Here is a 15,671-nt window from a genome sequence, read left to right on the forward strand (position 1 = left end):
TAAATAGACTCTCTAAAATTTCCTCTAAACTGCGGTAAATACACTAATCCCTTAGGTTTCACAAATTGTACGTTTATGTTCCTATGCACACCTCTTCTGTCTACTATGGCCATATACAGGATGAAACAAGGTGGTCACAAAAATAAAAACACACTCACCAAAACCATATTGCTGAACTGCACATTGTGGCTGGAGACATGGCCGTGGACCCAGCTGCAGATGCCAGTGACCACTTCAGGCACCACTTCTTGAGGCCGGTGTAGAAGGCCTCTGTGATGGGTGATGGAACCAGATTGGATGAGGTGTGGTGGTTGGTAGTACATCACCCTAGAAGGGGTAGCAGTGGAGCAGTGAGTGCGTATCTGATAAACATCCAGCGTGTTGACATGAAAACATAATTTGTTAACAGATTCATTAAATGTTCACCAGTTACAACAGTCTCGATGATACTTGGAGAAATCAGCACACCCAGAACATAAGATTTACACAGCCCTCGAGGAGCCGCGGCTACATGCAGACGGCCTGACAACTTTCAGTGTCATGTGGCCAGGGGTTACGATGGCTGTGATTCGGCAAGGACACTGATCGGAGCAGCAGGCAGCAACTCCCAAAGCAGACTAAAGACTGCCTGAAAATGCAGGATGGAGCACGCAGAGGTGCACAGAATAACAGTGTGGATGAAGTGTGGCTGAGACAGCTCACAGCAGCAGTAGTGCCTGCCCCCATAAACAGAGACAGGCAGCGAGAAGTCTGCCTGCATGAGCAATGGTAGCTGAACAGCTGCGTTACTCCAGGTTTGCGTGATAGACCTTCAGGGATGTAGGCTGGCAGCAGGTAAGGTAGACCCACAGATGGCCCATTGGTTGGATACTGTAGTGGTAAGTCCACGGCATTGGACTCAGTGTGAGCAGCAGGGCTGCAGCCAGCAGTGGCACAGTATGGAGGTGGGGACTGATTGATCAGTGTAGACATGTAGACTCGCAGGCCATCATAAGTCCCACCTTGAAGGATGGTGACTGATAGACTGCAATACCTGTAACTAGAAGTGAGGATTATTGGTGTCAACTTGACATATCCTTGTTTTGCTAAAGCATTGGTTTCTATCACGAAACCAGAACAGGACTGTGGATCGGATGTGAAGAAATCAGGTAACCTTGGCCACAGCGGCTCCACTTTTTTGCTGTGTCGACAATATCATGACTGGTCATTCTGCTGTGAATGATAACTACTCGGCACCTCCAGGCATTACAGTGAGCGTCGACTATCTGATGTGGGTGTTCAGCAGACCTTTTTGTTAGGATAACTGAACTGTGTATTTTAATTCACCAATAAAAACAGTGTAGTTTATAATAATATGGACCTCTTTTATTATTGAAAAGGTGTGTACAGTAGCAATGTACATAGGACAGACTAGCAAACAAAAAATACATGATCCATATGTGTTTTGCATGTACAGTACATATGTAAAGAATTAATCTTTAAAAAGTTCTTAAGTTTGGTCTGTCTAAGCAAGCCTACCTGCTTATGGGCAGCTAAGTCACTCGCTTTTTGAGGACAGGTCGCTTTCATCTTGAGCTTCATATGGTCACAAGGCAGTCTCTAAACATATAAATGCTTCAGAAGCAGCTGGTATATCTTCATCTTCATTTTCTGGACCACCAGTTGATGAGATGCTGGCAGTGTCAGTTTTATCAGTAATGACATGATTTGGTGTCTGGAACTCTTTTTTTTTATAATACTCACGTTAACTGAGTTCTTTTAAAATATTGAGCATTTCGGAAATTTCATTCTGTTCATCATTTTCAAGTAGACTTTGAGAACTTTCCCAATATACAAAATTTTGTTCTAGGCTATTTTCAAGTTCTGTTACTTTATACTATCCTGTGCTTCTCCGATCACATAGAATGCACCTTTCAAATCAATTTTTGTGTGATTTCTTTACAAACTTTCTTTTCACTTCTCTTCCCTTTCTAACAATAACTTATGTAACAGTTCCTCTGTGATATTGTTTGACAGTCTCAATAATGCCTTGATCCCTGTGTTGTAATAAGAAGGTTACATTAAGTGGAAGAAACATTACTATTATGACGTCATCCTCTCTGTTTAAGATATCACTTGATGGATGAATTTGTGCATGATCAAGAAGCAGTGACAATTTCTCCGTTTACTATTATTTAACTGATGATCTTTTACAGAGGGTACAAAAACTTCCATAAACCGTTTTGTGAAAGCTATACTATCCACACAGACATTATTTTGTGCGGTGTAACCAGTAGGCATTGCAGACATATTAATATGTTTGCAACAGTGTGATTTCTTACTTTTACGAGTGACGAGCATAGGTGGTTGGTGGATACCATTAGCTTTTCTACAACCTAAAGCAGTAATATGATCCTTGCTTATTTTGGGACCATGTTCTGCTAATTCACGACATGAAGCAAGAGGTTTTCTTTGCAAAGCTGTCTAGTTGAGCTCAGTTTCATCAACCTTGTAAATGTTTTGTATAGCATAATCTTCTTCCTTCAGTACGTCCCTTAGTTTGATTTTAAAAGAATCACATCTGCTGAAGAATACACAGACAGTTTTTCTCCTTGTGTTTGAAGCTCATGAATGGCATGTCTTAACTTAGTGTTTCAACCAACCTGTGCTTGGTTTAAAATGCGATGGCCCTCCAAGATTTTTGTTAAATTGAATTACCCTTTACACAGAAGGGCACCAGAAATAGGTTTTCCTTGTGTTCTTTTTTGTGTAAATCACTTGTAAAAAGCATCATTTAAATCCATGTTTGGCACGTGTTTCATAGTTTTACGACTTGTCAACCCATCAGTAGAATCGAGCTTAAATACAAAGTTTGTGACGCTTGTCTTTTGTTTTTTATATCTATAATTATCGACTTACCTGCCCTGTACTCATTAGATAACTTGGTTGCAGATTCTCTTCACCCAATCTTTTATTAATCTTGTTTTTATCTCTCATAGAAAGTACAATATATTTAGACGTTTTATATTGCAAGTTTACATGTCAAAGACCAAAGCTGGCGGTGGGCAGCATGCACGAGCGAATGGTGTTGCAGTTAAATGGTCATTTGTTTGACCGATGTTCGGCTAATCAGCGGTCTACTGTGCTTACCATACGTGCGGGTAGCTCCAGATTTTGCTTGGCCAATTTGAAATGACCCATTTCTGCATCCTCTTGTGTTAGCTGTGGAAGGTATCTCAATTCCCAGTAAATTAATTGCAGTGTAGGTATATAGTATTTTCACGTTGCCATGTATGTTTCAGCTATATGCAATACTCTCAGTGATCAACATACAAAATCAGTAATTTGACCGTTAATAGTGAATTAATCACTCAACACTACTATTCTTTAGAATCTCTGGTCATGATCCATGATGAGACCTGTTGTGCATTTGTGATGGAATGCTTGAAATCTGTCACAGTTGAAAGTTATTTCATCTCAAAGAAGTTATTATTCTTTATAGGAAAGAAATGGATGTGACCAATGATGAATAATGAGGAACTACTAATCTACTCTGCATGCATATATGTTTAGCTCACAGACCGAATGCTGAAACAGATATCCACAAATAACTGAGGAATGAAACTTATTAACTTAAAAGATTAAATTTAACTGTGGATAGCAAAAAATTCGCACTGTTGTTTGAATGTTAGAGCAAAGCGATGTGAAAATTTTTGATACACTGACATAAGGAATCGGTAAGTGCATGGTACATCTTAAAAGACAGAGCTAGATTTAAGGAGAGAAGGTAAAATTTACATAAAAAAGCTGTTCTGTGAAGTGCCTTCTTCAGTTTTTTCTGTAACCATTACATTAAATAAGATATATATTTTTTAAATAATAACCAACGCTGTGAATGTGACAGAACTTTAATCCATATCTGTGTAATATTGATCAGACAGTTCAAAATATGTCAACAAATGGAAATCCCAGGTTGGAATATCTACTGTATTATAAAAAGGATATAGATTACTACTCACCGTAAATATGACGTGTTGAGTAGCAGACATGACCAAGAGACTGTTATGCATTTGAGCTGCCTGTCGTAAGAGGCGACTAAAAGGAGCCTCACACGTTTTGACCTTTATGTGATGGTCCCCTGTAGGGTTTGACCTCCATTCTTCAAAATTTTCCCGAAGAGCGAGCCAATTGGGGAAGGGCACCTTACTTGGTGCATCATGTCCGTCGTGCATTGAGATCTTTAGCCCACTTTCTCGTCGTTGCATTTCAGTCCTGCTCATTCTCCATCTCTTGGGTGAGGACACCTTCCAGGGTGCGTTTTCCACCATTCACTATGCAGTGTCGCTTTCTGCGGCGACGATGACCGTGGACTTCTTTGCACCTGATATCCAGCACGGTAGCCAGTCTGTTGTGGTGGGGCCGCCGTGTACCCTGTTGTTTGTAACCCACTGACAACACAGGGATCGCTCTGCTGGTGCCTGCGACATTAACTCCCCCCATATGCCAAGGGGTAGATGCCCATCCCCCTGGGCATCGGGATTCCCGGCAATGGCCATCCTGCCAGGTGGCCTTTGGTGTGGCTGGGCACCTGTGGGGAGAGTGGGTGGCATCAGGACAGATGACATGTGATGAAGTGTAGTCCATCATCTCTTGCTGGTGGTGAAACACCAGCAATCTCTAAGCGTTCACAAGCTCAGTTCAACGCGCAGAAGTATGATCCCAAATCGTTCCCCTCTCTGGCAACACCATGGGAGAAACGTCAAGCTTAGGATGGCAGTGGATCTTATTTGCCCCGGTACCTTGTATGTTCGAGAGCTAATGGGGAATCTTTCATGACGATGAAGCCTCGGTTTTTTGTTGAGCATTTAGAGGACAAGTCGGGGGAGGTGGAGGGATTGTCCAAAATGAGATCTGGGCCAGTATCGATCAAAACAACATCCTCTGCCCAGTCACGGACGTTACTCGCTTATGACAAGCTGGGGGATGTTTCTGTAACCATCGCGCCCCATAAGAGCTTAAATACGGTCCAGGGTATCATATTTCACAGGGACCTTCTTTTGCAGTCTGAAGATGAGCTGCGCGCCAATTTAGAGCGGCGAGGTGTACATTTCGTCCAGTGTGTCCACCGGGGTCTGAGGGATAATCAGGTTGTCACTGGTGCCTTCATCTTGGTCTTCGAGGGTGATCATTGCCCGAGAAGATCAAGGTGATGCTCTACCGCTGTGATCTAAAGTCCTATATCCCTCCCCCGATGCAGTGCTTTAAGTGCTGGAAGTTCGGCCATATGTCTCCTCCCACTGTACTTCCAGCATCACATGTCGAGATTGTGGACTCCCATCTCATCCCAATACTCCACGTGCCCCGCCTTCTATCTGTGTCAACTGCGGAGAGCACCGTTTGCCTTGCTCTCCAGACTACAGGATTCTCCAGAAAGAAAGGAAAACCATGGAGTACAAGACCCTGGATCGACTCACCTACACTGAGGCTAAGAGAAAATTTGAACGCCTGCATCCTATACGTATGATGTCGTCTTATGCCGCCGCTACAACAGTTCTGGCACCATCAGCTCTGCCAACCCCAGTCACCTCTTGGAGCCGGGCGACTACACCTGCCCCCTTGATGGTCGGTGGCATTTCCCTCCCTGTTGCTCCCGCACCACCTACTTCGGGAGCAACACCCCCCACACTCCAACCATCGGGGACATCCGTCCCCAATTCTAAGCCGGACAAGCATAAGTCTTCTTCAGCTTCTCTTGCTAGGAAGGGGTCCCGTGGGTCACTCCCTTGCCAGGTTTCTACTAGGGGGAAAGATGACACCCACTATTGGCTGAAGAGCTCGAAAGCAGCTGGTTATAGAGCTTCATGCTCATCCTCAGTCCTGGAGACTGAACCAGTGAAGTCCTCCCAGCCAGAGAAACCCAAGGAGCAGAAAGAGAAATCCAAAAAGAAGACCCCTAAGACCAAGGAAATTGTGGTGGCACCCACACCACCGCTACCTACAAGCTCTGCATCTGAGGATGAGGTGGAGATTCTGGCATCTGCTCAGGATCTAGATCTCAAAAGACCCTCAGACACAATGGATATAGACAGCTCAGGCAAAAAGTTGGTGGCATCAGGTGACCCTGAGGTGTAAACTGCCTCATTGAATGTTCCATGCCTTCCCAGTCTCATGATGACTTGCAGCGGTTTTTTCCGCCACCTGGATGAGCTACGGCAACTGTTAAGCTTTACACCTGTTACCTGCATTCCCTCCAGGAAACCTGGTTCCCAGCAATGCAGACCCCTGCCCTCCGCAGCTATAAGGGATATTACAGGAACCATAGTGACTGTAATCAGGTGTCAGGTGGAGTTTGCGTTTATGTCCTAAACTCAGTCTGTAGTGACACTGTGCCCCTTCAAACCCCTCTTGAAGCTGTGGCTGTCAGAATAAGGACAACGTAGAAAATAACTGTCTGCAATGTATATCTTCCTCCAGATGGTGCAGTACCCCTGAATGTATTAGCTGCAGTGATTGATCAACTCCCTAAACCTTTCCTACTTTTGGAAGATTTTAATGCCCATAACCCCTTTTGGGGCACTGTGCTTACTGGCTGAGGCAGAGATGTCGAAACTTTACTGTCTCAGTTCGACCTCTGCCTCTTAAATACTGGGGCCACCACACATTTCATGAGCCCATGATAGTTACTCCTCCATTGATTTATCAATTTGAAGCCCAGGGCTTCTCCCATCTATCCACTGGAGAGCATGTGATGACCTGTGTGGTAGTGACCACTTCCCCATCTTCCTGTCACTGCCCTGGCGTCAGGGCCACAGACGCCTGCCCAGATGGGCTTTAAACAAGGCGGACTGGGAAACTTTCACCTCTGCTGTCACTGTTGAATTGATGTGATGGTTGAGCAGGTGACTACAACAATTGTTTCTGCGGCAGAAAATGCAATCCCTCACTCTTTAGGATGCCCCCGGTGTAAGGCAGTCCCTTGGTGGTCACTGAAGCAATTAAGGAGCGTTGGCGAGCTCTACAGTGGCATAAGAGGCACCCTTCCCTGGAGCACCTCATAGCCTTTAAACGGTGCCGTGCCTGCATTCGCCAAATTTTCAAACGACAGAAGCAGGAGTGTTGGGAAAGAGACATCTCGACCAATGGGTGCCATACGTCACCTTCCCAAGTCTGGGCAAAGATAAAACGTATTTTCAGGTACCAGACTCCAACAGGTGTTACCGGTGTTACCATAAATGGCATATTATCTACCGATGCAAACGTGATTGCCGAGCAATTCGCTGAGCACTGTGCTCGAGCCTCTGCTCCGGAGAATTGCCCCCATCCTTTCACATTCTCATACAGCGGATGGAAGGGAAAGTCCTCTCATTCACTACAAGCCACAGTGAACCCTATAACACCCCATTTAAAGAGTGGGAGCTCCTCTGTGCCCTTGCACCGTGCCCTGACACAGCTCCTGGGCGGGATTGGATCCACTATCAGATGATTAAACATCTCTCGTCTGACTACAAGCGACATCTCCTAGTCATCTTCAACCAGATCTGGTGCGATGGCGTCTTTCCATCGCAATGCCGAGAGAGCACAATCATTCCAGTGCTCAAACATGGTAAAAACCTGCTTGATGAGGATAGCTATTGACCCATCAGCCTCACCAACCTTCTTTGTAACCCGATAGAAGGTAAGGTGTGTCGGCAGTTGGTCTGGGTCCTGGAATCACATGGACTACTGGCTACATGCCAGGGCAGTTTCCAGCAGAGTCGCTCTACCACTGATAATATTGTGTCCCTCTAGTCTGCCATCCAAACAGCCTTTTCTGGATGCCAACACCTGGTTGCCATCTTTTTTGATTTATGAAAAGCTTACGACACAACCTGGCAACATCATATCCTTGCTACATTGTGTGAGTGGGGTCTCCAAGGCCCACTCCCAATTTTTATCCAAAATTTCCTGTCGCTCCGTACTTCCCGTCGTCCAATCTCTTCTGTATGAAGTGGAGTCCTTTCCTTTACCACCTCTACTTGCGGCTCATTCACGTACACGTCCAAGGTGTACGCCTCGGCCGCAGCTTCGTCTGGACCTTTTACACGGCCCTAAGGACTCTGTTAACCCCGCCACTCTCTGTCGTCACTTCCTCTCGATTCTTGACTTACTCCGGGGCTCTGACGTGGTTTACACCGATGACTCAATGGCTGATGGTCACATAGGCTTGGCGTATGTTCATGGAGGACATATTGAACAGCAGTCCTTGCCAGATGGTTGCAGTGTTTTCACTGCAGAGCTGGCGGACATATCTTGTACTCTTGAGCACATCTGCTCATGCCCTGTCCTGTCATTTCTCCTGTGTACTGACTCATTGAGCAGCCTACAAGCTATCGATCAGTGCTACCCTCGCCATCCTCTGGTAGCGTCCATCCAGGAGTCCATCTATGCCCTGGAATGGTCTCATCATTCAGTGGTGTTTGTGTGGACCCTAGGACACGTTGGAATCCCAGGCAACGAACTTGCCAACAGGCTGGCCAAATAGGCGACGTGAAAACGGCTTCTGGAGATGGGCATCTCGGAAGCTGACCTGCAGGGTTTTTGGGCTTTGGGAGATGGAACGGCATAACAGTATGCACAACAAGCTACTTGTCATTAAGGAGACGACGAATTTGTGGAAGTCTTCAATGCGGTCCCCTCACAGTGAATCAGGTGTCCTCTGCCACCTCCGCATTGGCCATACATAGCTAACGCATGGTTATCTACTCCGTTGCGAGGTCCTACCTCTGTGTTGCTGTGGCTCCCAAATGACAGCCATCCACCTGTTGCTGGACTGCCCACTTTTAGCTGCTCTTCGGCGGACTTTTAACTTTCCCGGTTCCCTTCCGTCGGTGTTGGGCAACAATGCATCAGCAGCAGCTTTAGTTTCATGTTTTATGTGAGAGTGGGTTTGATACTTCTATGTCGGTTTAAGGACATGTCCTTTGTCCCTCTGTATCTCCACCCTAGTGCTTTTAGGGTGTAAGTTTTAATGTGTTGCAGAGTGGCTGGCTTTTCCTTTTTATTCTCGTGGTCAGCCAGCCACTGTAATCTGCTTTCTTGTTTTACTCTCTTCTGTTTCTATGATCTCTCTGTTGTTTTCTTGCCCTGTTTTGTTCCTTTTAGTGTTCATTGCCTTTCCTTCATTCTTGTGGTTTTTCCCTTCTTTCCGTTTTGTTTTAAATGTCTCGTCCATTTTATTCTCACATTTGTGGCATTGTTTTATTAGGAACAAGGGACCGATGACCTCGTAGTTTGGTCCCTGCCCCCTCTTTTAAACCAACCAACCATTTGGGCTTTCGGCCAGAGCCTTCTTCGGAAAGGAAAATGTACACACATTTACACAAGCAAACCCATCTTACGCACACATGATCACTATTGCTGGCCAGAATGCAATTGTGCGTCATACAGAGTGGGATGGGGAAGGGGTAGGGCTAGCAGGGTACGGATGTGGGGTGAGGAGTCAGTGCTGCCTGTCAGAGCATGCAGGAACTAGATGGAATAGGATAAGTCTGTGACAGGACTGGAATAGGAAGTGCTGTTTGAGTGGATTGTGTAGGTCTTGCACTTAGGTCTTCCATGGGGATCTGGTGTCTGTGGCAAGGGGTTGGGATTTGGGAGTGGCATAGTGATGGACTAAGATGTTGTGGTGGTTAGCTGGTCAACAGAACACCACTTTAGGAGGGGTAGGAAGGATATTGGGTAGATTGTCTCTCATTTTAGGGCATGATGATAGATAATGAAAGCCCTAAGGATGTGATTCAGTTGTTCCAGCCCAGGGTGGTACTGGGTGATGAAGGGGGGGGGGGGGTGCTCCTGTATAGTTGTTTGTGGAGGGTGGTGGGAGGATTAGGGGTGTGTGGGGAGAAGGCATGGTAAATTTATTTGTGGATTAGGTCTGAGGGATAGTGGCTGTCTGTGAAGGCCTTTGTGAGACCTTCAGCATACTGGGCAAGAGAATTCGTGTCACTGCAGTTTTATTCTGGCTGGAGATAGCGGTCATGTGTGTGTGGGGTGTGCTTGCTAGTTTGAAAGTGTGTGTGTTTCCTTTCTGAAGAATACTTTGGTGGAAAGCTCAAATGTGTAACAGTATTTTCACCATGTCATCCTGTAACTTACCTTGTCATGTTTACGATGAGTATTAATCTGTCCTTATTATAATAGTATTTATATTCCAATCCGGACTTTCCATTGTTTGATTTTGCCTTTTGGCTTTTCTCCCATCCCCCAACCCAGTGATGTTTTTGTTTGTTACCACTTTCTAAAGCAGTGGTGGGCAAATGTGCTAACGTGGGTGTGGCCACTCGTGTGCACCCGCACTACCTGCACGTGGGCACTGTCAGCCAGCAGTTCCCCCTCCACTTCTCAGCTAATATCGCTCGTTACCAGCACCCGTGCGACAAGACGTGTCTGCTCCAAACTTAACAATTCCCAGTAATATTACGTGTGCTAAGTTAGTAGATTTTTAATAAAAAGGAAGCATTTGTTTTTTGCTTATTACTTTACATCGGTGTTGTATTTGTGACCAGGATATTATGTCTATGAGAGTGATACTTTCTTATCGTTTTGTTGATGCCTGAAATCCCCTAACCCAGTTTTCCGCTAAACAGAATGACAGAATTGTGAAATTTGTAATGTATTGTACTGCTTGTACCTTCTGTCAACCTATGCAGTGTATTACTCTGTGGCGCTGCTGTGTTCATTAATGGCATTACAAAGTGTAACCGAGTGAGGTGGCGCAGTGGTTAGCACACTGGACTCACATTCAGGAGGAAAATGGTTCAGACTCGTGTCTGGCCATCCTGATATAGGTTTTCCGTGATTTCCTTCAGGCAAATCCTTGGATGGTTCCTTTGAAAGAGCATGGCCGACTTCCTTCTCCATCCTTCCCTAATCCGATGGAACCAATGACCTTGCTGTTTGGTCCCCTCCTTCTGAATCAATCAACCAATGAAGTGAAAAGATTGTTCTTTATTTGTTTCTTTGTCACTGTGTTATGCCTCAATTGACCTGCAGGAGGTCAATAGATTATCCATCGTCTGCTGATGTAGTCTCCCTTTAGAGTTTTCGAATGAAGCGAAAACGGTACATTTGAGTTCAGAGGAAAGTGGAACATTAAGTACAAATTGGTCACAAAAATTTCCCTCACTGACAATCATAGCAAAACAACAAAACTATTTTACAACCTAATAACTGATATGGAAAGCCTTATATCATAAACTGCTGCTTAAAAGCATGTGCACTAGTGTAAATTCACCTGCTTTTCTTCAGGGAAGAGTTCTTATAAGCTAAACGTTATTAATTTTTCATCTGATGGTACATTTCTGTAACAATAAGGAGGCTACATTTCTGCACATACTACACATGTTATGTTTCCATCATCCTACTATAATAATATGACAGTGAAAAGAATACTTCCAATGTCTTATGTGAATACTAACTCAAGCATTAGATCTCGATCATTCATTGTCGGCAGTCTTTGGTCCTATTCACGAGTAGGGAATTTAAGCTGTGCACACATTGTGTCCGCAAGGCCATTCAAGTGCCCACAGTGCCTGCAGGCAGCCATGTGTGTAGGTCACATTTTCAGCTCTGTTCTAAAGCACTACTCTGCTCACTGTCCATTCTTTCTCTGCTTTCCTGTGTTTCTTTGTCACCTTCCAAACTGCTCACACTCTATCAACTGTCTCATTTGTGCGCAACACGCGGCTGTGTAACTGTGCTGATCATTGGTGTAGTTTCTCATGCCCCAAATTCTTCCTGCCAATAATTGTAATTATTCCTATTGATCACATTTGCCCTCTCATTCTTGCATATGTACGCTCATTATTTTCAACACCTATCTGTGTCACATAAACTTGTGAACATTGACCTAACCAATCCCACATCCCCCTCTCATTTCCCTTACTGCAACACGTGCATACTCCCATACCCCACGTGTTTCCTTGTATTGTCCACATTTTCATACTATTTTCATGTACTTGTGAGTTTTTTAGTTATTTGTGCATATCTGTATTTATTTGTGTATGTCTTTTTCTGTTATTCAACACCTAATGCCTTCATTTGCCCATTTCCTACATCATATCGCATTTCCCTAATGCCATCCTTGCTCCAATGGACCCCCACTCCATCTTTTTGCACCAGTTCAGGAAAGTATCCTTTGCCATGGCTAAAGCCCAGTCTACATTCTGTTCCTTAAATGCTCCCTAAAATAGAATATCATCCCCCCTCTCCCCCCCCCCCCCCCCCAAAGGGCCTAACCTTAAAAATTCCTTTCCTTTCTCTGGATCCCATGCCTTCTTTCATAATGACCTTCACATTTTCAGATTCTTCCAGTCCTGGTCCCTCACAAACCTGGTATTGCAAAAACACATCTCCATGTCACAGGCGTCCCAGAACCACCTCTGCTCACTTCACAAGATACTACTACTGTGCAGTCCCTGCTACATACTTCACATCTCTGAAATTGAATCCCTTGCACTCTAACACCTAGAAGACCATTCCAGGCACCACTTCCATAAGTTATTGAACATACTGAAATGCTGCTCCTGCCTTGGTGCATGACTACCCAACCTAACCTCTATCCCCTCCTCATCAACCCCACCCAACACCCAGACCTAGCCTGTCTGACCTTTTCACCTTGCCACAACTCCTAAAACTCCCTACAAAACTCCACTAAATCCAGAGCCAAAACTATCCCAGAACAGTGCTGTTAAACTTTCCACAAAAATCTTCAGCCCCATCCCCTGAAGTTTCAGCCCTATCCTAAGGGCTCATCTTCAGCCCTAAACCCAAATTTAACCTTGTGGGACTTGTCGAAGACCTACCTCCTTCTCTTGATATTTGCAGTAGAAGCACTTCTTTGCCTCCAATCCCTCTGACCAAAGCCAACCTAATCCCAACATCAAACCCCGACTCTTCCAGTTCATACCTCCATCAAGCTGACCCCCCCCCCCCCCCCATCCCCCCGCCACTAAACACCCCCTAGTCACATTTCAGGGATTACGTACATCCAACTTAACTTCACCAGCCTTCCACATGTCCCTTCTTAAGAACACCAACATTTCAGCAGAAGAAAGGACAGCCAGACATGACCTAAAAACAGATACTGACTTTACCATCCTACCTGCAGCTAAAGGTTCCACCACTGTCTTTGGTAATCACAGTGACTATCTGCCAGAAGCCTGCTGCCAATTAAGTGCCTCCTCCATCTTTAAACTCTGCCAGAGTGATCACGTCCCAGAAGTCCAACATAACCTTCAATCCCTTCTTAAAATCTTAGACCCTTCCATGAACCTCATCCTTCAATCAGGTTCCCTCCTTATCATCCCTATGACTTCCCACACACTCACCTTCTCCATGCTCCTTGAAATCCACAAACCTAACAATCCTGAACATCACATTGTAGCTGGTTATTGTGCTCCCACTGAAAGAATTTCAGCCCTCATTGACCAACACCTCCATCCAGTTGCCCCAAATCTAGCCTTACACATCAACGATATCTACTGCTTCCTTCATTGACTCTCCTCCATCCCCACTTCTTTACCTTCTGGGTTAGTACTCATCACTGTTGACTCCACTTCCCTATCATCAGCATACCTCATGCCCAAGGTCTTGCCGCTATTGATCTCTCTCTCTCCCAATGTCTTTCAGACTCCAAACCCACTACCTCATTCCTCATACACCTAACTAACTACATCCTAACACACAACTACTTCTCTTTTAAAGGAAAAGTACACAAACAAATCCTCTAGTGACAACCTATTAATGGGTTATTTACAGGAAACCTTCCTAGCGTCCCCAAACCCCTAATCCCTTGTCTGGTTCAGGTTCATTCATTATCTTCACTCAGGGCCAAGACACCGTATCATCATTCCTTCACAGCCTCAACACCTTACCACCCCCATTACCTGGTCCTCAAACGAGCATACCCATCTTCCTAGTTGTTGGTTTCATTTTCTCTGATGACACCATCCACACATCTGTCCACATTAAACCCACCAGCCACCAGTAGTGCCGCACTTTGACAGCTGCCATCCCTTGCACACCAAAAAATCCTTCCCATATGGTCTGGCCACTCAATGAAGTGACAAGAACTCCCTTGCCTAGTATGCTTAAGGTCTCACAATGGCCTTCAGAGGCAGGAAATGTCGCACAGACCTAGTCTGCAAACAGATTCTGCGTGCCATACCCCACACAGCCTCAATTCTCCCACCACACTAAGAACCAGCTACAAAGAGCACCCCCTTGAATATGTACCATCATGCACTGAAATAAGGGACATCCTGTCCAAGGTCCTACTCACCATTCCTAAAGTGGTCTTCCATCACCCACACCCAACTTCCACAACGTCCTATTCCATCCCTGTGCCACTCTCATTATCAATTGCTTGCCCACAGGAATCATATTCCTGTGGAAGACCGAGTTGAAATACTTGCCCAGTCTAGCCACACAACACTTTCTATTCCATTCCTCCCACAGACTTATCCCACCCCATCAGAGCCCAGGCCACCTGTGAAAGTAGCCATGTCATTACCAACTCTGCTGGAATCATTGCACAGCTTTTTATGTTGGTATGACTAACAACAACCCACACCCAACAGTTTCTACCCACTCCCCTATGTTGCACTCCAGATCATGTGATCTGGGATTGCATCTAGCAGCCTTGTCCTGCTACCATCTAGTCACTGCATGCTCCGCCAGGCAGTGCTGTCTCCTCTTGCACCCGCTCCCCTTCACCCCCACACACCTTATTATCTGTCCCATTTTTCCACCCCACTCTGGGTTGCTGCTTTCTGTACAATGCACAGTTGCTTTCTGGTTGGATGTAGCAATAATGTGTACATGATGTATGCTTGCTTGTGTGAAGAAGGCTTTTGGCTGAAAGCTCAAAGCTGTAAGCCTTTCATCGTGCCTGTCTGCAACACAATGTGTCATTTTATGGTCAGTGGCAATCTATTGTTTTCATAAAACTGTTAATTTGAAAGGTATATTTTATATGTTCCTTACTTGCAAATTATACTAATTGTAAATGCTGATCCTGTAAGTCATCAGAGCTTGACATAAGGTCTGATTCAGAGTTTAAAGTGGTTACAATGATTTACTTAAGATGGGTTCAGTATTATTTGTGCATAATAGTTAGTTAAAATTACCTCATCACTGTGTGATGAGTAATTACAAGGACCAGCTTGCATATCAGTCCTCCACTCAGAAATATATATATATATATATATATATATATATATATATATATATATATATATAAAAACAAAGATGATGTGACTTACCAAATGAAAGTGCTGGCAGGTCGACAGACACACAAACAAACACAAACATACACACAAAATTCAAGCTTTCGCAACAAACTGTTGCCTCATCAGGAAAGAAGGAAGGAGAGGGAAAGACGAAAGGATGTGGGTTTTAAGGGAGAGGGTAAGGAGTCATTCCAATCCCGGGAGCGGAAAGACTTACCTTAGGGGGAAAAAAGGACGGGTATACACTCGCGCACACACACACATATCCATCCACACATATACAGACACAAGCAGACATATTTAAAGACAAAGAGTTTGGGCAGAGATGTCAGTCGAGGCAGAAGTGCAGAGGCAAAGATGTTGTTGAATGACAGGTGAGGTATGAGTGGCGGCAACTTGAAATTAGCGGAGATTGAGGCCTGG

General features: G+C 44.9%; 1 protein-coding gene across 1 annotated transcript in view; it reads left to right on the top strand.

Moving 5' to 3' along the window:
- LOC126419301 (acidic fibroblast growth factor intracellular-binding protein) overlaps positions 1–15,671 on the top strand; it is a 101,129-nt gene that overhangs the window by 15,654 nt on the left and 69,804 nt on the right. The window lies entirely within an intron of this gene.

Source organism: Schistocerca serialis, chromosome 9 (genome assembly GCF_023864345.2).
Source record: "Schistocerca serialis cubense isolate TAMUIC-IGC-003099 chromosome 9, iqSchSeri2.2, whole genome shotgun sequence".
Lineage (NCBI taxonomy): Eukaryota > Metazoa > Arthropoda > Insecta > Orthoptera > Acrididae > Schistocerca > Schistocerca serialis.